Source organism: Artemia sp. Qi Xiang Cuo, chromosome 4 (genome assembly GCF_049724085.1).
Source record: "Artemia sp. Qi Xiang Cuo chromosome 4, ASM4972408v1, whole genome shotgun sequence".
NCBI classification, from domain to species: Eukaryota; Metazoa; Arthropoda; class Branchiopoda; order Anostraca; family Artemiidae; genus Artemia; species Artemia sp. Qi Xiang Cuo.
Window position 1 is genome coordinate 66,083,048 of NC_142797.1, and position 24,436 is coordinate 66,107,483.

General features: G+C 34.6%; 1 protein-coding gene across 2 annotated transcripts in view; it reads left to right on the plus strand.

Annotated features, from left to right (window-relative positions):
• Positions 1-24,436, plus strand: part of LOC148953342 (octopamine receptor beta-2R-like) — a 433,562-nt gene that overhangs the window by 89,173 nt on the left and 319,953 nt on the right. Inside the window, exon 2 of one of the 2 annotated variants that reach the window (XM_089087631.1) lies at positions 5,943-6,001. The exons of the other annotated variant lie outside the window; for it this stretch is intronic. The gene's annotated coding sequence lies outside the window, so the exon portion shown is untranslated. The remainder of the gene's footprint in view (positions 1-5,942; positions 6,002-24,436) is intronic. 2 annotated transcript variants of the gene reach the window in all.

Consider the following 24,436-nt stretch of genomic DNA (forward strand, 5'->3'; position numbering starts at 1 on the left):
ATTTATAGTTCACTTTAAAAGAGTCAAAATAGACCGAAGCTTAATTAGTCCCCACACGCCCTTTTCTCCCAAACCCATCCGATAAAAATTTTGAGATAACAATTTTGTTAAAAATATTTCAAACATCAGATGATAAAAACTCCGAGGTTGACACAAACCCCTTTTTTCACTTTGATATTGTTACTTTGATACCTGTTTTGATACTTCGATGAATATTTGAATTTTCTTTTAAAGTTTGTATTTGAAATAAGGAATTTTTAAAAACTTGAAATTTTTAAAAACTTGAAATTTTTTGCAGTAAAAAATGAACAAAAATCAATTTTAAATCACTTTCCGAAAAATTAGTTTTTCAAAGAAAAGTAAAAGCCATTTTAAACTTAATCTCAGCAAATACAAATACCTTTTAAAATTCAAACTCAAAACGACCAGAAATTACTATTAAAGAATAAATGAAACCTAAAACGAACAGACAGTGAATAAACAATCATAGCAAAAACATACAACAATAATTATCTAAATGAGTAATTAGATCTTAAAGCGAGTAATGCTCAGATTGAATATGAAAATCAAGCTTAAAACGAAAAGAAAAATATAAATGAAACTTAAAACGAACAGAAATTAAATAAACAATCAATGCAAACAAACATACAATAGATAATAATGTAAATTAATAAATAAACCTTAAAACGAGTGAAACTTAAATTGAATATGCAAACCAAGCTTGAAACGAGCAAATATCACTACAAACAAGAGTTTGGGTACGACCTCCTTCTCTCTCTGTAAAAGTCTAAAACCAACTGCGTCATTGGCGCTTTACTGAAAACTAAATGCGTCTTGAACAGTCTTGGAAAGTATAAACAACATCAAATTGAATATTTGATGTATAATGATAATATTTGTTGAAAGATCTATCAGTTCAAGAATTTATTTCACTGTAATTGTATTTTCATTGTCAATGCTGTAAGAACAGGAAAAGAAAATATTTGTAATATAATTCGTTTTCAGGTAAATGCCAATGACGCAGTAGGCTTTTGGTTTTTATTTGCAGTTAGGAAAGGAGGCAGTATCCAAACACTTGTTAGTAGTGAAACTATATTCGTCTTTAACAACTTTAGAAAGAGCTAATAAATTAAACTGAATATTTGATGTATAATGATGTTAATTGCTGAAATCTCATCAGTTCAAAATGTTACTATAATTTTAATGTTTATTTTCAATATTAAGTAGAAAAGAAAATATTTTTCATAAAATTCCTTTTACACAATTATTTACCATATTTTAGGAGTTGGGCTCAACATATTGAAAGCGAGAGGAGTTAGAGTTAATATCGGCTATAAATTACAAATTTATTTAAAAGAAACCTTTAAAACAGGACTCTGAAGTTGGAGTTTTATGGCCCCCCCCCATTAGCAATCATTTCCAGAGGGGAAGGTTGATATCAGATGCAAATTTTTAGGAACTATTGATGTATTTCCGAGAGCTATTCAAGAAAATGTCTCGTTTCTTTGAGCCAAGACTCTTAATATTTTACAGCATATTGACAATCAGCCCCACCCTCCCCTAGCAATCATTTCCAGAAGGCAGGGTTGATATTAGATGCAAATATTTAGCCATTATTGAGGTACTTCCGAGAGTCCTGCATGAAAATACAGCATTTCTTTGAGTGCAAGTATATTTTAAGCCCACCCCTTCTCCACGGTAAAAATTCTTTCACACCTCCACCTTAACTTTTAAACTGTAGAACATGATACTCCCAGCAATTCACACCACAGTGGCACTAGCTGACTGCTCCCCCTCCCGATATCAAATTATCGCCTCCAAGACATTTTTTTCAACATTTCTTGTGAAAAATTATATTTCAATTGGGTGATTCAAGTTTTTGGCACGCCTGGACTTTCATAACAACCTCCAAAACTCTCCATGCCACCGTGACATCAAACACCTTTCCCTTCATCATCCACACTGCACAACCCCCCCCCTTAGGATACTTTCAAGCTTTTCCCAACAAAAATAAGCTCATAAATCTAAATTAAACATTGTTTTTAATTGAACAGTGGAACTGGACATTTTGTTGTCAGAACGTGATACTCCAAGCAATTCATGCCACAGTGTCAGGTTATATCTCCTATTCCTATTATTCTCTGATAATTCCTGGCCTACGCCATACAGACCCTTTACCAATATTTTTTAATGTGGTGTCATGGTTTATCCTGTTAGAGTTACCTCACTTGAAGTTTCAAAGTCCATTTTGGAAGTTTTCTTTTTCGAAACTTATAACTCTTGTAGTGCTGTTTCGTGGTTGGTCTTTTCAGTGGTACTTTTATTGCTGTTTTCAAATTATATTTTGGAACGTTTTTTGTTTGAAACATATTACTCAAGATATTTTTCTAGTGTTATGTCGTGGTTCATCTTATCTATGTAAAAAACATTTACTTAATACTACCAAATTTCTCTTGGAAGTAACAGGTTCTTTCTTAGTAGTAACAAATTTTTTTGTAATAGCAGCAAGTTTTGCATCAAAGTTAACAAATTTCTCTTAGGAGTAACAATCTTTCTGCTTACGCTAACAAGTTTTCTGTTAGAACTGGATAGTTTTTCTTAACACTAGCAAATTTTCCTTTCGAAGTATTAACTTTTTCCATAATAATAACAAAGTTTTACTTAACATTAACAATTTTCTCTGGGAAGTAAAATTTTTTTTTAATAGCAGCAAGTTTGTTCTAATAGCAGCAATTTTTCCGTCAAAAGTAACAAATTTCTCTTAGAAGTAACAATTTTCTGTTTATTCTAACAAGTTTTCTGCTCAAATATGCAAGTTTTTCTTATTACTGACAATTTTTCCTTTCGAGGTTTTAGCATTTTCCTTAACACTTAATAGGTCTTACTTAATAATATCAAATTTCTCTTGAAAGTAACAGCTTTTTCTTAATAGTAAGAAAGTTTTTCTAATAACCGCAAGTTTTCTTTCAAAGATAAGATATTTCTCTTAGAATTCAACACTTTATGGTTATACTAACAAGCTTTTTTGTTAGAAGTAGCAAGTTTTTCTTAACACTAACAATTTTTTTCTTAGAAGTAAGAACTTTTTTCTTAATAATAACAAAGTGTTACTTATTACTGTCAAATTTTTCTATGAAGTAACAGCATTTTCTTAATAGTAAGAAAGTTGTTCTAATAACAGAAAGTTTGCTGTCAACGACAAGCTATTTCTCTCAGAAGTAACTATTTTCTGTGTATGCTAACAAGTTTTTCTTCGAAGTAACAACTTTTTCCTTAATTCTAACAAAGCTTTACTTTATCCTATCAAATGTGTCTTGGAAGTAACAGTTTTTTTTAATAGTAAGAAAGTTTTTTTAAACTGCAAGTTTTCCGTCAAAGATAAGATATTTCTCTTGAAAGTAACAATTTTCTGTTTATGCTAATTTCTCTTGGAAGTAACAGGTTTTTAACAGGAAAAAATTTGTTACTATTAAGAAAAACGTGTTACCTCCAAGAGAAATTTTATAATATGAAGTAAAAGTTTGTTAGTATTAAAGAAAAACTAATTAATTCGAAGAGAAAATGTGTTAGTGTTAAGAAAAACTTGCTACTTCTAGCAGAAAACTTGTTAGAATAAACGGAAAATTGTTACTTCTAAGAGATATGTCTTATCTTTGACGGGAAACTTGCCATTATTAGAAAAACTTTCTTACTATTAGGAAAAACATATTACTTTCAAAAGACATTTGATTGCGTAAAACTATAAGTAAAACTTTTTTAGTATTAATGAGAAAGTTGTTACTTGGAAGAGAAATTTGTTATCTTTGAGGAAAAACTTGCTGCTATTAGAATAACTTTCTTACTATTAAGCAATAACCTGTTACTTTCATGAAAAATTTTAAAATATTCATTCAAATTTGTTAGTATTAGCGAAAAAGTTTCTACATCGAAGAAAAAATTTGTTTGGGCTAAAAAAAACTTGCTAGTTCTAACAGAAAACTTGTTATCATAAATAACCAAATATTACTAAGAGAAATATCTCTTATTAACGTTTCTCTTAGAGTTCTCTTAGAAATATCTAAGAGAAATCTAAGAGAAATATCTTATGTTCTAAATATCTAGAAATATAACTTAATGTAGTTAAGAAATTTTCTAAAGTAAATCTTTGTTAGTAGTTAAAAGGAAGTTGTTACTTCGAAGAGAAAATTTGTTAGTGTTAAGAAAAACTTGCTGCTTCTAGTAGAAAACTTGTTAGCATAGACAGATAATTGTTACTTCTCAGAGAAATATCTTATCTTTGACAGAAAATTTGGTGCTAATGTAAAAAATTTGTTACTATTAAGAAGAAACCTGTTACTTCCAAGAGAAATTTGATAGTATTAAGTAAAAGTCTGTTAGTAATAAATAAATAGTTATTACTTCGAAGAGAAAATTTGTTAGTGTTAAGAAAAACTTGCTACTTGTAGCGGAAAATTTGTTATCATAAACAAAAAAATGTTAAATATAAGAGAATATATTTGACAGAAAACTTGCTGTTATTAGAAATTTTTTTTTATTTACTATTAAGATACAAAAATTACTTCCAAGAGACATTTGATAGTACTAAGTAAAACCATGTTAATATTAACATGCGGTAATTAGAAACACTTTCTTACTATTAATCAAAACCTGTTACGTCCTAGAGAAATCTGATAGTATAAAGGGAAGTTTTGTTAGTATGAAGGAAAAATTGTTATTTCGAAGAGGAAATTTGTAAGTGTTAAGAAATCCTTGCTAGTTCTAGAAGAAAACTTGCTAGAGTAAGTAGAAAACTGTTAATTCTTAGAAAAATCTGTTATTTTTAAGAAAAATTAAGAAAAAAACTTACAAGTTCTAAAAGAAAACTTGTGAGCGTAAGCAAAATATTGTTACTTCTGAGAGAAATTTGTTATCTTTGATGGAAAAGTTGCTGCCATTAGCAAAAATTTGTTACTAATAAGAAAAAAACATGTTACTTCCAAGAGAAATTCGAAAGTATTAAGTAAAAGTGTGTTATTATTAAAGAAAAGGTTATTACTTCGAATGTAAAATTTTTTAGTGTTAATAAAAACTTGCTACTTCTAGCGGAAAACTTGTTATCATAAACAAAAAAAAATTTAAATATAAGAGAATATATTTGAAAGAAAACTTGCTGTTATTAAAAAAACTTGTTTACTATTAAGGTAAACCTATTACTTCCAAGAGAAATTTGATAGTATTAAATAAAACCTTGTTAGTATTAATTTGCTATTATTAGAAACACTTTCTTACTATTAAGCGAAACATGTTAATTCCTAGTGAAATCTGATAGTGTAAAGTGAACTTTTGTTAGTATCAAGGAAAATTTTGTTATTTTGAAGAGAAAATTTGTACGTGTTAAGAAATCCTTGCTAGTGCTAAAAGAAATTTGCTAGCGTAAGCAGAAAATTGTTATTTCTTTGAAAAATCTGTTAGTTTTAACAAAAATTAGGAAAAAAAACTTGCTAGTTCTAACAGAAAACTTGTTAGCGTAAGCAGAATATTGTTACTTCTGAGAGAAATTTGTTATATTTGATGGAAAACTTTTTGCTATTAGAAAAAATTGTTATTATTAAGAAAAAACATGTTAATTCCAAGAAAATGTTGGTAGTATTAAAAAAAATTCTTAGGATTAAAAAAAGCCGTTACTTCGAAGAGGAAATTTGTTTGTGTTTAGAAAAAACTTTGTACTTATAGCAGATAACTTGTTAAGATAAACAAAAAATTGTTACTTCTAAGAGAAATATCTTATCTTTGACGGTAAATTTGCTGTTATTAGAAAAATATTGTTACTATTAAGAAGAAGCTGTTTACTTCCAAGAGAAATTTGATAGTATTAAGTATAACTTTGGGAGAGGGGGCAGCCGTTGAACTCCCACTTCAGAGTCCTGTTTTAAAGATTCTTTTAACTAGATTTTTATTTACAGCCGGTTTCAAGTCTAATTCATGGCGATTTCAGTATTTTGAGTCCAACTCCTAAAATATGGTAAGCAATTGTTTAAAATACTCAAGCACTAGCATATCCTTAGTCAAAATTATCCTCAGATGTGCGTGGAAACAGTGTCGTAGTGCCATTCCGTTTTCATATTTGAATTTAGTATACCTTGGATCTATTAAACCCGAGGAAAATAACGAAATATAATAAAATATTATCATAAAAACTCTCAGAACTCGGACCGTAAGCCCTAGAAAAATTTAAAATTATAAAACAAATGTTAAAATATGGTAAATAACTGTTTTAAATTTTCAAGAGCTAGCATGACCTTAGTCAAAATTGCCCCTTGGAAATGATGGCTAAGACGGTGGGGAGAGGGAATTTGTTTATTGTCACAATGGTGTGAAATATTCATAGTCATGGTCCAAAAAATACGAGGACATTTTAGTTAAAAGCTCTTAATATGGCTTAAATTTAACTCTAATATCCATCTTGCCCACCTGAAAATGATTGCTAAGACTTATTTTTCTTTAATGCATGTTTTTTTTGCTTATAGTTTATTCTTTATAAGCTTTTTCACGTTTTTTTTTGTTTGTTTTGTTTTTCTGACTTCCTTTTCTTTTTTTAATATTGTTGTAAATTTAATTGAACTAATAAAACTTTTATTTACAATTAGTTTAATCCTTTAGTTATGTTGTTTAGGATGCGTCTCTAATTGTTTAGGTGTGTTTGCACAATTTAAGTCCCCCTTCTGTTTTTTATCGCTAAAAATTCATTAAGAACAATCAACAATATTATTTTACATCACACCCTAAAACACATTATCTATTTAAGAGGTGTTTTGTTTGGAAATAGATATTTTCCGACTGCGTGCCGAATTTTGGGAGTAAACACGCTGTTCTCACGTGGGCGAAAAATTGGAAATCTTCTTTCTTGTAATAGATTTTCTTTACAATATATTGATCAGGACAGAATACGCTTAATAGCAGTTTAGTCCTGTTGCTTGGGGCTTTGTTACAATGGAAGGAAACTGACCTTTCAAGTCCCAAAGGGGACAAAGAGCTAAAGAAAAAAAAACACTTAGAAAGAAAGAAAGAAAAATGCTTTGTACGTGTTGGCAAAAAAAAAATTGTCAAAAAAGTTTGATATGACAGTGATGTGCGTGCTGTCATTAGGTAAGATGTGCGCCGTCATTACGCATCATGTGCTGACTTTACATAAAGTTGTTCCGCCATTAAGTTAAAAGAAAAAAAAACGTGTTGAACACTTTGGCGAAATAACAAGATGCCAAAAAAAAGTATTATGTGCTATGGATGCCTGCACTGTCATTGCGTAATATGAGCGCCGTCATTACGTAAGATTGTCACCGTCATTACGCAACATGGGATGAACTTACATAAAGTTGTGCCGCCATTAAGTCAAAAGGAAAAAAATGCGATGAACGTTTTGGCTAAATAATAAAATGCCAAAAAAGTATTATGTGGCAGTGATGTGTGCACTGTCATTGCATAAGAATTGTGCCGTTCTTACATCAAATATATTAACCGTCATTGCTTAAGGTGTTTGCCGTGCTCAGTTACAATCGGGGATTCGCCATTGGTTCCTGAAGTCTAGCTTGTCACGTACGATTGCGTCATCCAAATTACACTAGGTCACGGTATTCCTGGATGTCTTCCAGAAAAACAATGTGCCAACAAAGGCTACAAATCGAGACAAATAGCGGTTGCTATGGGAAATATTGGAACACCTGGGAAGTGTCATGAGAATTCGGGCTCTCACGGGAATCCGGGGAGGGCTCTCACGAAATGTATTATACCCCAATACTGATAGTAACCGAAACTCTAAAAAACAGAATATTGACACCAATTGATGCATCAAAAGAAATCAGCTTACTATGCTGTTTCAAAAAATATATAAAATTCATGAAGTTTATTGTTACCCACCGAAATATAAAACCCTGAGAAAATTCGCCCAATTTTCAAAAAGGGGTGAAACACCCTTTAAAACTCAAGGAATCTTAATGAAAATCACTCAATTAGATTCAGCTTATCGGGACACCTACTGCTTCGAGCTCCTAGATATAAAAATGTGGAATTTTACATATTTTGCCAAAAGAAAGATCACGAATGCGTGTTTGTTTGTCTGTTTTTCTCTTCATGAGTGATCGTATCGAAATTATATTCCTAGAAGATCTATAGAGGGTGCATTCGAACGGAACTTAAAAGTTGTAGTGGACAGACTACTAGCCCCCCTCCCATGCCCCTTTTTCCCCTACGCTGTCCAGTCAAAACTTTGAGATAGTCATTTTATTGAGCATAGTTGAAAGACGCAATAACTATGCCCTTGGGGGGTAACATGACCCCAAAATTCCGTGGGGAGAGGCCTGTAAGTTATTAAATTTGCCCATTGTTTAAGTATAGTATTTGTTATTGGAAAGTACAGGCTACTGGCATTTATTGAGAGAGGGGATTTTGTGCATGGGGCAGGTTTCCATAGGGAGAATTTACCTTGGGGAGGAAAATTTCTGAGGGTAAGAGGAACTTTCCAAGGGAAATTTTATGCTGGGGGATTTGAAAGAATTCTTATACGAAATTGTTTTTATTTGTCTTACTTTCTCTTTGCCACCTCAATATTTCATGTGGAGATGTTTTGGGGGAATTATCTACGGAATTTTCTTCAGCGTGTTCTGATTTCCGGGAAAAAATTTCCACAGTTGGGGGTATTTCTGAAGTGATAGAGAAAGCGATTAGAAATCAAAATCTTTTTACTATGCCAGGGAGAATTTTTCAGGCTGAATTGTCTGCAAGGAATTTTTCTGGGGGGGGGATTTTCAGCGAGGATGGAACTATTTGGAGGAAATTTTATGGGGGAGGGGTGTATTTTACGTGAGAGTAAATTTCAACGGAGGAGCTTCACGTAACGGGGGATTCTTCATGGAGGGTGAGCCAGATTTACCGCCATTATTTGAAAAAGGATCAGAAAATAAAAAACAGTTTTTTTTAAACTGAAAGTAAGGAGCAACATTAAAACTCAAGACGAACAGAAATTACTCAATTTCGTTTTCACAGACGTTTTCACTGGGGATTTTTTTCTGGTAGTGGGAAGGGGGTCGCGGGTTACCTGCAAAGATCTTTCAATGGAAGAAGTTTTCATGGGGGAAGGGAAATTGCTATGAAGGGGGTGCCGGATTTCCCAGCATTATTCATAAAACTACCAGAAATTAAATAAAAAAAGCAAGTTCTTCAACTGAAAGTAAGGAGCAACATCAAAACTTAAAACAAACTGAAATTATTACGTATTTGATTCGGTTCGCTCCCTAGTCAGTACCTAGCTCTTTACGCTAAAGTTTTTTTTAGTACTTTCATAAAAGCTATTTATTCTAATTAACAGCCTTGGTGATTAAGGGGTCATTCTTAAAGAATTGGAACAAAATTTGAACTTTTTGCGTGAAGAGCGAGGTATTGACTAGGGGAAGAACCCCATAATATACGTAATAAAAATATACGAATATAGAAGTTCGTTACGTAAGTTAATTCGTAAGTTACGTATATTTATTACTAGTAAAAACGTTCGTAAATAAAATTAAACAACTTTCGAGAAAGCCATCTAACCAAAATAAAATGAAAATTAATATGCAATTTTTTTTGCAATTATACCTTTGCGGTGAGCCAAAATCAAAACCAGAATTAATTAAAAAACGTTAGTAGTGTGTATGTGCACAGTTTCACGAGCACAAGAATATACAGTGCAGTTTCACGAGCACAAGAATATACACTACAGTTTCAATTGCACAAGGAATTGCACAAGAATATACAGTACAGTTTCAAAAATACATGAAAATATACATTGAAATTGCTATTGTTTTCAATTACACATGAAAATATACATTGGAATTGCGCAAGAAAAACCCATGGTCAAAAGTGTATACAATATGAACGGTACATTGGAATTACACAAGAACCCTACAAGAATTTGCTCAAAAGGGTAATAGATTTCAAGTGTACATTCACCCCTTCAAAAATACATGAAAAAATACATTGAATTGCGCGAGAAACTCACGTGTGAATAGTTTAAAAGTTGGCACACTATAATGGGTGCTATGAAACTAAGGTTGAGGTTTTTTAAACTTGGCAACGTATAATGTAGTCAAGAATGTTTTGAGAGTTTGATCGTAATAATATAATTTAAAGCAGGTTTTTTTTCTGTTTTTGTAGACGATTGCACAATGAATGTACGTCATGAATTCACGTGTACATTCTTAAAAAAAAAAAAAAAAAAAAAAAAAACTGGTGTGATAAAAAGTAGTCAGACATGTTTTGGGAGCACACATGAAATTATGTAACTCAACATCCGTTTTTTTATTTGTCCTTGAAAAACCGTATAAAATATTCATACACAACAATTCAATTTTCATTATGTTTTAACACATCGATTATAGTACACTACATATTATTAACTTTGAAAACAATGGATTCGTCAATTTTCAATGTGAGTACACTTGCATTCTTTATTTCCAAAAAAAAATCGTTTTACTAGTAAATTCAAATTTCAGGGTGACTTAGCTCCCCTCCCCTCCAACAATACAAAACTTAAAAATATAATGAGTATATTCGATAGAAACGGCAACGCAAGCTTTTTTCGATTATGTAAAACAAAAAAAAACTCCCTTTTCCATTGCTCTGTTAGGAGCATAATTCTGTAGTTTTAGTTCTTTTTCGTTCAAAATGTGGCTTTTCACATTATCAAAAATAGAGTTTCCGGTCTAAAAGTATCTTAGAAAATTCTTAGTACTTTCCGAAGCTTAGTAGGTAATATCTTGGCTCATTGTCATGAATTGAAACCTGTTTCTGTGATCTTCATCCTTCAAAGTGAAATTATGAAAGATGTATTTATTAAGCTATTAATTGTTTAAAGCATATTCCAGCCTAGGTAGCATACTAGGACCCCAAGGCTGTTCATTATGATGAGTGTATGTACGAGAAGGAATATTTGAGCAGAAAAATATTGATTTGTAAAAAGTAGCAGGCATTCTAAAGTGCTAATAGTTATAGCACTACAAACATCAGAATTGACTTTATAGGTCAAATTATATTATGGGGGGATGTTTTTGAAATCCCCTTCCCTCCAAACTCAAAATTTTCCAAATTTTACTTTAAAAGCTTTTCTTTTTAAATATTTCTAAAGTGCTAATGGTTATACCACTACAAACATCATAATTGACTTTTTAGGACAAATTATATTATTGGAGGGATATTTCTGAAATCCCCCTTCCCTGCAAACTCAAAATTCTCCAAAATTTTACTTTAAAAGCTTTTCTTTTTAAATATTTCTAAAATACTAAGCCATAGAGTGCTACAAACACCAGAATAAACATTTTTTCTTCTGTAAAAAGGGAATTGTTTTTTTCATGCTAAATTTTGCCTTCCTTTTTAAGGAAGAGGATTCCTACAATTACTCTCCCCCGGAAAAGAGAGCTAAGGCTAACGACGTCGCTCCAATACAACAAGTGGAGATAGGTGGTCCATTTGGGGGCCATTCACATCCATTCCAGACCGACGCTGCCTGCTCAAAACTCACCAATGCCAACTCCTATGCAGCCAGGTAGAAAGCTGAAAAGAGAATGGATAGTTGCTCACATGATGGGGAGCCCCACTGGCTCACCTGTACAAGCCAGTGACATTGCCACCACATCTATGCAAGAAACGGACGGTACTCAACAGCAGTCTAAATTTGGAAATATGAGTATTTTCACCACTAGCTTCTACCTATTTCTATCCAACTTTTTTTTTTTTTTTTTTTTAATTATTTTCTTTTCGCCATTTTTCAACACCGTAAAAATGTATGTCAGAGATATTAAAATGCTAATCTCCCCTCCACCCCCCGATCATTGTTTTAAATTTCTCTGCTCCCCTCAGAGATAGCTCAATATAATGCATTTTTTTTTATTAGCAAAGAAAGCACTCTTTTGCGTCTTTCTGAACTTTCTGTGGGAGGGGGGTGGAGGCAAGTATATAGTTTATATAATTCTAGGAGGAATTGAGTTTTGAGGATTGGGTGAAAAAATGAACATGTTTTTTTTTTTTAACTTGATAAAATAATGATTATTTCACATAGAAAATAAAACATTTTTTCTATAGGTTAATGAATTAGCCTTTTCGACATTTTTCAACATCGTAAAAGTGTATGTCAGAGATATTAAAATGTTAATCTCCCCCCTCCCCACCCCGACCATTGTTTTAAATTTCTCTGCTCCCCTCAGAGATAGCTGAATATAATACATTTTTTTTATTAGCAGAAAAAGCACTCTTTTGCGTCTTTCTGAACTTTCTGTGGGAAGGGGGTGGAGGCAAGTATTTAGTTTAAATAATTCTAGGAGGAATTGAGTTTTGAGGATGGGGTGAAAAAATGAACATGTTTTTTTTTAACTTTATAGAATAATGGTTATTTCACATAGAAAATAAAACCTTTTTTCTATAGGTTAATGAATTGGTCCTTTCGACATTTTTCAACATCGTAAAAGTGTATGTCAGAGATGTGTGTGTGCGTGTGGTGTGTGTGTGTGCGTGTGCGTGTGTGTGTTTGTGTGTGTCTGTAAGTGTGTTTGCGCATGTGTGAGTGTTTGCACATGTGTGTGTGTGTGTGTGTGTGGTGCCTGCGCCACGTCTACTCGATAATTCATGAAATAATGCTTATTTCACATAGAAAATAAAACCTTTTTTCTACAGATTAATGATATAGCACCACCACCATTGAGTGATGAGACATCAGCATTTACTGGGCTAATTCTTTCACCACCACCGGAGTTCAGTGATGAACCTACATTAGTTCTAGAGAATATGGAATGGCATAGGGGTTTCCTTAATGATGTTTTTGGGGAAACGGCTAGCCTAGATGACTTAACCTGTGATATTGACATGCTTGAGGATCCAGAGTTGGCAGATAGTTTTATGCGTGAGCATTTAGGGGATGTTACTAGTGCACTTGAACCGGGTCCTCATAACGAAATTCCAACACAGGACAATACAGGCTGGCTCGATCAATTGTCTCCAAACACCTTGGAATATGTACTAGGGGACCTCATGCCACCTCCAACCAATGCTATTGAACAGACTGGGAGTGGTGTTATTGACAATTCTGTGTCACCCCCCCCCACCATTCCGCCTAATGATATAGCTAGTACTAGTAGTAGTAATACAACAACAACAACAACAACAACACCAGTATCCCCTCTTCCAGATTTTTTTCTGTCCAACTCTGCCTTGCACCACACAAAGGTCTACAGCGCCAATTTCGGTGATCCCTTCAACTCTCTAGTGTCGGGGGATATAATAACAGATCCCTCGGCATTACACATTCATATACTAATAAGATGCGAGCCCTTGTTTACAACCAGATGGGAGTGGGGGGAGTGGGGGTCAGTGTTACCTCATAAAGGGAACTAAAGGAATTTTTTTAATGCAAGTGTTGGCGAGGTACATACAACGGGCTTGCAAAAAGAGATATTGGCAATTTATCCACATTTAGCAAATTATGGGAAAATTTTTCATAATAGGGTTAATAGTATTCACAATAAGTAGAAAAATTATAACGAGGGGGGTAGTGGATCTCTGGTTTTATATATTGAAAGATTAAATATTAATATTTTTAGGTTTAAAAAGGATTTTATTGCAAGAGGTGGTGGGGAGAGGGCAATAGTTTAAAAATATCATTCAGATTTAAAGGGGTCTAGGGGGGTACAACGAATCTGTCTTGATACGAGGCTGCAGTGTTTCAAGTATGCATTTTTGATTGCAGCATACAGACCTCTGCGCGATGATGCATCTAAGAAAAAGTTGGATAAATTGGCAGTTAATGGTAGGGAGGGTTCAAAGTTCCCAAAAGTAGATTTTAATTGTTTAAATGGTCAATTTCCCGTGACACTAAAAGGAATAGTTATTTTGAGTGGCCTAATGCACAATTATGAATTGGTGTCACGGTGTTAAAGTATGAAACAGAGTGTGAAGAGGGTCAGTGTTCCGATAAGGAGGGTGTACTATTTCCAGTATTAGCTCCTTTAATTGTATCAGTAGAACATTGGGTGTGGCTTCTATACACCCCACCCACAACTCCAATTCAATTGGTCATTTCAATCCAATTACGGATATTAGTAGGGTTCTAAGTGAGGGTAAACATCGGCGGCGTGTGTGTTATTACTGTCCAACATGCCTCTCAAGATTTCGCTCTGATTTAAAGTTAAAGCATCACATGAAACGCTGTAAACGTCATGGATACCAGGCTGTGGAGACGGTAAGCGGAGATAGAGCGATCTTACGTTTTAAAAATTTTCAAAACACGCTCCTGCAGAGCAATAAGATCGCTTTGGACAGCGAAGATAAACTGACAGACGTGTGCGATTGGTCAAATTCAAATCGTGTTAAAATACATGAAGCCATAGGGGTCTCTTACGCTTATGCGCAACGAGATTCCAATAATACCATGCAAGTGCTGGATGTAGTGGAGATGTTGGGTGACGTTGAAGACTGCATGCGCTTGGCATTGGTCAGTCTAATCAAAACAGCGAACGATGCAATTTCGCGCCTTCGTTATACAAACTATCCTATGCTCCTATCACCAGATGACATAGTGGCCATTAAAAATCGTAAAATGTGTTGGGTTTGCAAGGGGGAATTTGATGATGGTGTAGGGAATGGGGGGAGGAGGAAGGTGATCGACCATGATCATTTGTGGCAGGAAATTACATCGGGAGGGAGTAACTTTAGAGGGGTAGCAAACCAGTCATTCAATTTAAACGTTAGAAAACAATATTTCATACCTCTTTTTATACACAATTTCAATTAAGACTTAAAGATGATTCTACTGGCGTTGGCCCGCATTGCCAGGGGGGGTGTTGTAAACGAGGTATGGATAGATGGTTCTTTTTCAAATAATATCAGACCCAAATCATCAGGGAAGCTACTGCTGCTAGAATTCATGTAGAAAACAGTTGACAAGGGTAACACGTGCCTGAATAAAATCCATTTTTAGACTCTTTCAGCTTCTTCCCCAAATCCTTAAGTCAATTGATTCAGGTACAGAAAAGTGACAGTTTTGATAGCTTCTCCGTTCTCAAACAGCGTTTTCCCGATGATGAAATGTATGATTTATTAACGTGTAAGGGTATATATCCATATTATTATTACAACTCTGGCTCGAGGCTATATGAGGTGTCACTACCATCCATTGAAGCTTTCTACAATTATCTTTCTGAGAGTGACTACACCACTAGGGACTCAAAATTTTCCATGAGGGTTTGGGCAAAGGGAAGATGTAAAAATGGGTGGGAATTCTTTAAACTATACTTGGCCAGTGACGTACTCACTCTTCTGGACATTGTGTGAAAAAATACGGATAAAATCTATGGGGTATGTGGGTTGGATTTAGGTTATTATTTTTCTACTTCTCATCTGGTGATGGACTTGATACTTAAAATCAGCAAAGAAGAAATAGGTCTGATCACCGATGTGGATCAGTATCTATTTGTAGAGAGATCATTGAGGGGTGGGTAGGTTTTTCACGGGGATCGTATCATGAAAAATGATCCGAGTGGACAGCACACCGATGAAAAGTCGGACGCAGTTTTTTTTATATGAATTCTCTTTACCCATCGGCAATGTATCACTACTATTTGCCGCGTGGCAATTATAAATGACTTGACAATCCGTGTGCTTCGAATTTCCCCGACATTGCCAGTGTTGAGGAGAATGGGGCACAGGGATGGTTTTCTGAAATTGACGGTGAAATACCCATGGAAATTCATGACTCGGTAAAAGACTTTGTTTTTCCGTGCATAAATAGACCGGTGTGTAGGGACTCTCTGAACCCCTATAATTTATCTTTATTAGAGGATAGGAGTATACACTGGGTACCATTATAACAAAAAATAATTGCCGATCTCAACCCGAAACGGATTATTGTTTTTCATAACGTGCTATTGAAAGGGATGGTATCCAATGGCTTCAGGCTCACAAAGATCCATACAGCCCTCTACTTAGATAAAAATACTTGCACGAAAGCGTTTATTGACACCATTGTCAGTAAGCGTTCACAAGCGAAAACGAAAGTTGAAAAAGAAGTCTATAAACTCATTTTGAACTCAGGTTTCAGTAAAATGTGCGAAAGCGTACGACATAGAAGTCGATGTGTCATTATAACGAACCCCAAGGATTGTGCTCGAATCATTGCGGATCCAAACTTGACATCGTTCATAATCATAGTCTCTGATATGGTTCTCCTACATCGTAAGAAAAGAAACATTATATTAAATAAAAATATTGCAGGCGGAAGTGCAATAACTGAAATATCCAAGAAACTCATGTTGTCATTTTATTATAATGTATGCAAGGCACAGTTGCCGATTGAGGGACAAGTTCAAGTGTATTACGGGGACACTGATTCACTCCTGTTAAAAGTCAAAACTTAAAATCTATTGAATGATTTGGAAAATGGCGAGTACATTAGCTCACGAATGGACTACACTAATTGGGACAAATCCCACTACCCAGAGCTAGTGAAACGCCAGGCCCCAAATCAATTGTTAATGCTAAAATCAGAAACGGGTAGCGATCTGATATCCAGTGGTGTGTTTCCTGGTCCATAGGTATACTGTGTGGAAACGCACAGCAAGGATATCAAACAAGTTTGCAAGGGGGTATCTACACACTTTGTAAAAAATAATTTCGACATGAGTGTGTATAGAAACTGTGTGGAACTTAGTTTAGTGCCAAGGGCGAATGTCATGGCAATTTACTATTTAAGAGTTAGTATGCACATGTAGAGCTAAGATAAATGCCAGGTCGATAATATCAGGCGAATTCTGTAAACTTGAATTTTCTGTAACGGTACTAGCAAGCGTGCAATATTTAATTTTAGACAAATTTGAATACGAATAGCACAGACCAAAGCTTATCCTAGAATCATGAAATTAAATTTATTTAAAAAAAAAGTACAATTTGAGTGGATGGGTTTTTTGGGTAATTGGGTGTTTTTTTTGTTTTTTTTTAAATTCTTTTTAATTATATATAACAAAAAATTTTCAATGTGTGTGTGTGTGTGTGTGTGTGCAAGGGAGATAAATTTCCACTATTTAATGCCAGCCCCGGCCGGGGCCCGCCGCAGCGGGGGCCCCGCTTCCCGGTGCCCAGCACTTCCCGGCCCTCCGCAGCGGGCCCCCAGCTGCCGCAGCGGTCGCCCCCGCGGGTGGGGGGATCCCAAACCAAATGCTGTAAATAAAAGTGATATTATTTCAAGTGCTTTATTCTAATAAATGTTGTATTTTTCTATAAAAAAAAGTGTATTTATTTAAGTGTTTTTTCTCTGTGCCTATGTAAATGTTGTATTTTTTATTATAAATAAATTTAAAAAAAAAAGTGTATTTATTTAAGTGGTTTTTTTTTCTATGTGCCTATGTAAATGTTGTATTTTTTATTATAAATAAATTAAAAGTGTATTTTTTAATGTTTAATGTGCTTTCATGTTCAATGTAATATTTTTTAAAAGTATTGTTAGTTTTTTTATGTATATAATAAAAGAAAATATGATTCTTTATTCGTCTTCTTCTTCTCATTCTTGAACGGAGTAGTAGTTGGGAAATTATTTAGTCATTAGACAGCCATAGTCTACAGTTAGTTGTCTAGGTTAACTGTTGAAGGGAACATGTATCAATTTAAAACACCATTCAGATCGTTTCTGTGTGGACCGTCAATGTCAGGCAAAACAACACTATTAATTAGAATAATTAAAAATTGCGATAAAATGTTTCTTGAAAAGCCGAAAAAAATCTACTATTGTTACAGTATTTGGCATGAGTCATATGATAAAATAAAAGCAATTGCTGCCACCATGGGTTTGGTACAGATACAATTCATGCAGGTACTTAATGATTTCAACTTTATTGAACAAAACTCTTGGTTAATTATTGACGATATGGATCAATCAACTTGACAATGGTCCAATGAAACTCTGCAGTTTTTCACTGTTCGCTCTCATCACGAACAAATTTCCGTTACTCTGGTTCTAGACAACCTCTTTCATCAGAGCAAATGTATGCGAAAACTTGCATTGCACTGCACCTACTATAACATATACAGAGTTGTTCGTGATTCTAGCTCGCTATTAACTCTCAATAAACAAATCTATCCCGGCGCCCCCAAATTTCTGCTCTCAGCATACAATCAGGCAACTAATAAACCCTACGGCTACATCCTATTGGATCTTAATCAAAATACACCCGAGGATCAGCGTGTAGTCACAGATATTTTTGACAATGAAATTACAGTATATCTCCCCGTGAACACTAAAAAGACCTATTAGTTGCTATCATGACACTGAAAAAACTAGATGATAAGAGACACCTGTTTTTAGTTCTAAGCACTTCAAAACCCTCGATTGGAAAAGCCATACCCAAACATGATATTGACAATGATTTCATTAATCTAATATCTGAACTTTGTTTAAATTTGACCGAGGGTAATGTTCAACTGCCAGAAGTAGTTAAGCAACAGGCAAAGCCACATCGTTCCATTGTACGTATATTGACCTCTAAAAAGAAACGAAAAAATTCTAAAAATAAAACACTTCTTAAGGCGAGCAGTAGCTTTTTTGCACTTTAAATACGAATAATTGCAGGACTTATAAACAGTTTTCTCTAGAGAGAGAGAGAATGGAAAAACCCTATAAAGTGACTTCTATATAACTCACTCTCTCGCCCTTGAAACACTTTGAGAACAATCTGTAAGTTCATTGACAACGAGAAAATTGAGGATGATAAAAACTGCTTTTAATTCGAGGTGCACTTCGTCGAGTGGACAAACATAAGCCCTACAGTTTGAGGGCCATTGTTGCTATTGATCACCAAAAACAATCATCTCCTCAGGATTCTGCTGCTGCTGGAACAGAATTAAAGAAGGAGGAACTGGATTCAATTGTTTTGAAAATTAGAAATCTAATGCCCAACTCATATCGTGACCAAAGTAAACGACTCTTAACCTATCTCATGGAAAGTGGTCAAGATCATATTCAAGTTGAGAACAATGGGAAAGGGATTATAATTCAGGGCAAGAGCTATAATCTACTTGATTTAATCTATGATATGGTTACAAATCGTAAAGGACTATTATCATTTGACGCTCATCTATACAACTTTCTCAATACATTAAACTTCCCCAAAAGTCTTATTAGCAATAGACAAATTCTAAAAAAATTAAATGAACATGCATCAACATCAACAACAACAACAACACCAATAAAACATGAAGAAGAAGAAGAAGATTTTAAATCAATCTTGGAAAATACTAGCAAACCTAGTGGAAGAAACTTGACAATGGTGGCGAGGAAAAAGCGAAAACGTATCATATCACCATCACCATCCAGTATACAAAAGGGTAGCGGACGTTACACAGCGTATTTACGTTCAAAATGGTTGAAGTTCTGAATGGTGTTTATGAATATATTGGTGAAGCGAGGAGTTTAAGTTTCCACACCACTCTTTCCAAATTAACTGGTGTTAACGCTAAAAGTTTACAAGACTATCTACAAAATGAATCAAGTTACACTCTACATAGAAATCATAGACTTCGTGCCAATCAATATCGAAAAACTAAAGCCTTTTACCCAGTGCATATAATGCAAGCAGATCTCCTGACTCTAGATGAGAACCAACGACGTTACAATACACCGTACAAGTACATCCTATTTGCAATCAGTGTTTATAGTCGTTCTGCATATGCAATTCCATTGCGATAAAAAAGAGTTGTTGAAGTTGATCAGGGCATTGAAAGTATTCTCGAACAGGATTCGTATAAAAAAATTCAAAAGGATCGCGGTGGTGAATTTGTTAATCCCCATGCTACAAAACTACTAGTGAAATATAGTACAATGCTCTATCATAGTCACAGTCCTATGAAGGCTGCATTGGCCAAACAATTGATAAGAACTATTCGACTTTTAATTTCAAGATATTGTACATTGAAAAATACACTGGCTTTTATTCATGATTTAGATGAAATCATGTTGATTTATAATCAACGACCTCATCGATCATTGTCCAACTCTACACCAACGGAAGTTCATCAATCTGATCATGATACAATTGACACCTTTCTTAAACAATATTCCAATGAATCGGTTGTCAAGAAGAAAAATAAATTCAATGCTGGTGATACCGTTCGAATTAATAGAACAACTAATGTTTTTGAAAATGGGAATTACTTGGGGTCCACCGAACTTTTTAAAGTTGCAAAAATCCTAGATACTAAACCCATAACTTATCGCCTGCGTGATACCAAAGATGAAGATATTCTCGGCGGCTTATATGACTTTGAACTACAAAAAGTTAAAAATAATAGAGAAATCTATCAAATTGAAAAAATATTAAAGACACGTACTCACAGGGGTAAGAAACAGTTACTTGTTTGGTGGCTAGGATACAACTCTGATTTTGATTCTTGGATCGGTGTTGAAGATATTGACAATGCCCAATGATTTCTATGTAACTTTCATGTCCAATGTTTCTGATCCTCTCTACAACGACTTGAATAAGACAAGTGATTTTTGGACAAAACTCTCCCCCACAATCAAATTTGACGGTGCGTATGAAGTGGCTCTTGTCGACTGTATTCTCAAGAATACCTATGACATACTGAGAAAGGATCGTGTGTATGATATAAAAGTTATACCACTCGATTGGACTATGAATGGGTTGAACTATGTCGACTATGAATGGGTTGAAGCACTTAAATCTAGCGAATATCCACATTCCAAATTGAAATATATTGAATTTGATAATATGACAGATTTGTGTCAAACAATCAATAGAAAAATCTCATATCGTAGGAATGGTAAATTCCATTTTAATTATTCATTGGAACATGATAGGATTTACATTACCTCACCTCTTGACACTGAAATAATTATTCTCAATGATAATCTGAGAGATGTTCTTGGCTTTAAACAGAATATGATCAATGGGAAAAATTCTGGCACCGTTTACGGTATGAATCAAGTTATTTTTGCTGATTATCCACCTGGTTTTGCCTCAGATTCTTGCATATTTCTCTATGCATCCTTTGTGGAAACATCGAGAGTCGGTAATTCAAATGTCCCCCTCCTACGTGTTCTTGAACGAAAAACATCTCATGAACTTGTTCCTCACTATAATATAAAGCATCTTCAGTATGTTCCTGTAAACACTTCGTATTTGGAACTCTGTCAGTTAAGACTAAGAAGTGAATTGGGTGATCCTCTAGCAATAACAAAAGGCTTAGCAGTGATTATATGTCATTTTCGACCCATTGTTGGCCATAGCGCAATCACCTAAAATGAACAATAGAAGAATTCCATTTCTCTCCCCCGATATCTATTGTTATGTTGGTGCTTTGAGTCAACGTCAAATAGGCAATGGATTGGCCTTCTACAAGGGGCGTACTAAAATGTCTGGCTATGATCTTGGTAGCTGGTGTGCTAGGCTATTTCGTTCTGCACTACCCCTTGCCAGAAAATATCTTGTACCCTTCTGCATCGAATTTTGCTACCTCCACACTACAGGACTGGGGGTCGGGCAAGAATTTCAAGGAGAGTGTTAAGGAAAATACTAGATCTTCAGCAAGAGCCGTTGGTGAGCAATTAAAAACTCGACAAACAGGAGAGGGATTAAAAAGGAAGTGTTTACGTCATTCTCTCATCAGTCTCCACCCAGGCAGGAAGTGAAGAACATCAAGAAGGTTTGCGAGGACGAAAACAAGGAAGACCAATAAAAAGAGGAAGTATACCATGACGGGTAGGTAAACAACGGACTTTTTCTCTTAAGATGACTTATCTCCCTAATAAGGAAGCATATCCATCAATCAGTTCCTCATTGAATCTCCTCAAATCTGAAAATATTGTTGTCAGTGTCAAGTATGGCAACTATGAACAATTTTACCCCTATCCATCGCTCTCGGAAAATATACACTTTAAATATTTTCGAGTGAAGACTACTGTATTGATTTGTCATCAACATCTCTTGATTTAACTATTGTGGTGAAGGAAAAGTCACATAATACAACTACAACTGCTGGCGATGGTCTATCCTATGAAAACTGTATTCTACACAACCTATTCAAACAAATTAATATATTTATTAATGGTACTTTGGTGAGCACTAGCAATAATTTATCCAACTATGCAAGCTACATACAATTTATGATGATGACACCAAAGGCATACAAGGAGTTGAGAGGACAATCATTGGGCTATGAATATCGATCAGGTTTTGATACTGACGGTGAATTGACTACTGCAGTGACCCAAGAGTATCATCTGGTTGGAAAATTAAATCATGAGATATTCAATATATCCCAATGGTTACCCCCCAGTGTTAAGATTGACATAAAGTTACAGCTGATCCCATCGAATTTCATTTTGAGAAAAACACTTCCAGCATCACCCGATGCAAATGCTATTATCATATCGGCAATACTCCAAGTCCGAAAACAACAGGTTATGAGCTCTGTTGCATTGGCAGTGGAAAAGCTAAGAGCCAATGGCAACGACATTAAATTCCTTGTCCCCCATACGATCGCCAATCAACGTCATATTGCCACCGGCTCTCGTAGCTATAGCGATTCATCATCATTTATCAATGGAGAAATCCCATCAAAATTGGCTTTGGCCTTTGTAAAGTGGCAGTGCCGTTGAATCCTGGACTGAATCCCCCCATGATTTTAATTTTTTCGGTCTATCTAGCCTTGTGTGCAAAGTGAATGGTATTCCACTGTAGACTCTATCGTTTGACAAAAAATCCTATAGAGCTCTGTACGAGTTGACCATGCAATCCCTAGATCATGACTCTCAACTATTTGAAAATGGAATAACCGATTCAATGTTTTCAAAAAATCATGGGGTAATTGTTTTGGACTTGTCGGGGACTCAGGATATGAGCATAGTACAAACAGGGAATGTACGTTTAGAGTGTACATTTGCCGATGCTTTGACTGAGAGTATCCCGCTAATATCCTGGATCTACTTAGAAACTTATTGGGGACCCACACCCAACTATGATGCCCTACAAGACTTTGCGACATGAAAACAAACTACAAAATTAACGTGTTGAATATGAATATATACATACTTCAGTACGAGCTCTACTGCACACCATCAAACTACATCGAAAAAATTCCGCGTGTTAACAATACCCTAATCATTGTTAATAGCAGTCCATCGACTTTGAAGACAGGTCATTGGCTATGCATCTTTCAAACAGCGAAGAATATTGAATTTTTTGATCCTCTTGGCCTATCGTATAAATTCTACACGCCATACATCAGCAAGTTTATTGAAAGCAGTGGGAAAACTATTATTCAAAATCAACGAAGAGTAGAGGATTTAACGACTAAGACATGTGGCTTTCATGCACTACTCTTTTTCATGTTTAGATGTCGTGGCTACACCTACAAGCAGTTTCTCAACATCTACGTTGACTTACCTCGATTGAACGACTTTCTAGTGGAAAATATACTTACAAGCGTATTTAATATTGATTTTAATGCCCTGCGAATAAAATGTTCTAAAAATGTATGTGAAATTGTTTATGAATAAAAAAATTTATATACATGATAAAACAACTTTTCTACTCTTTAGATTTTATCCACTGCTAGGTATTTGTCGACAATAACTAGTGCAGTTAGATTATCTGAATTCACATTATACTTATCCTGATGTAGTGCATTGTCAGAGTCACATTTTCTACAGTAGAGTGTGACTTCACTCTTGTCATATCTCTTTGTATAGTCAATGATACTATTCTCATTCATTCTATAGAATTCACATGTTTCAATTTGCTTATTTGAAGCAATTTCACAAACAATGTCCTCAAGTGTCGAATCACATTCCGTCACAGCAAAATAAAAATCAGTGGGCTTATAATCCTAATACCCATTGTCTTCACAACGATGACGTAGAAACCATATTCTTTTGTTGTTCCAACAGTTGAATCATTGACCCGGTTCCTCCTCCCAGAACAATCTAAAACCACGACGATACCAATCTCGTAGCAAGAAACTAAAATCACGGTTAGAAATCTTTCCAATCATACCCGGATAGGTATTCTCCCACTGATTACATTTATCATAATGGCAATTGGAGCATAGTCGGCCTCTAGGATGAGAGTCACACACCTCTTCAAGACAGGAATTACAAAATTTAATTTGTACAGCATATCCTTTATGCAATTTACACGGGTTGCATAATCTACACTTTTCATCATACTCATCAATCATAGTGCAATTCTCACATGATGACCAGCTGCCCAGTTTGTACATACATAGGGGACATGTATGGAGCATTTTGTTATGTGTTGACACTCTCACTGCCACAATGAAACTGAGCTAGCAACAACAAAAATTTTCTGAGATAGAGAGAGGAGTAAATCATCCTTGAGCACCATCTTTCTCATGAAAAAAGTCCTAAATTTCT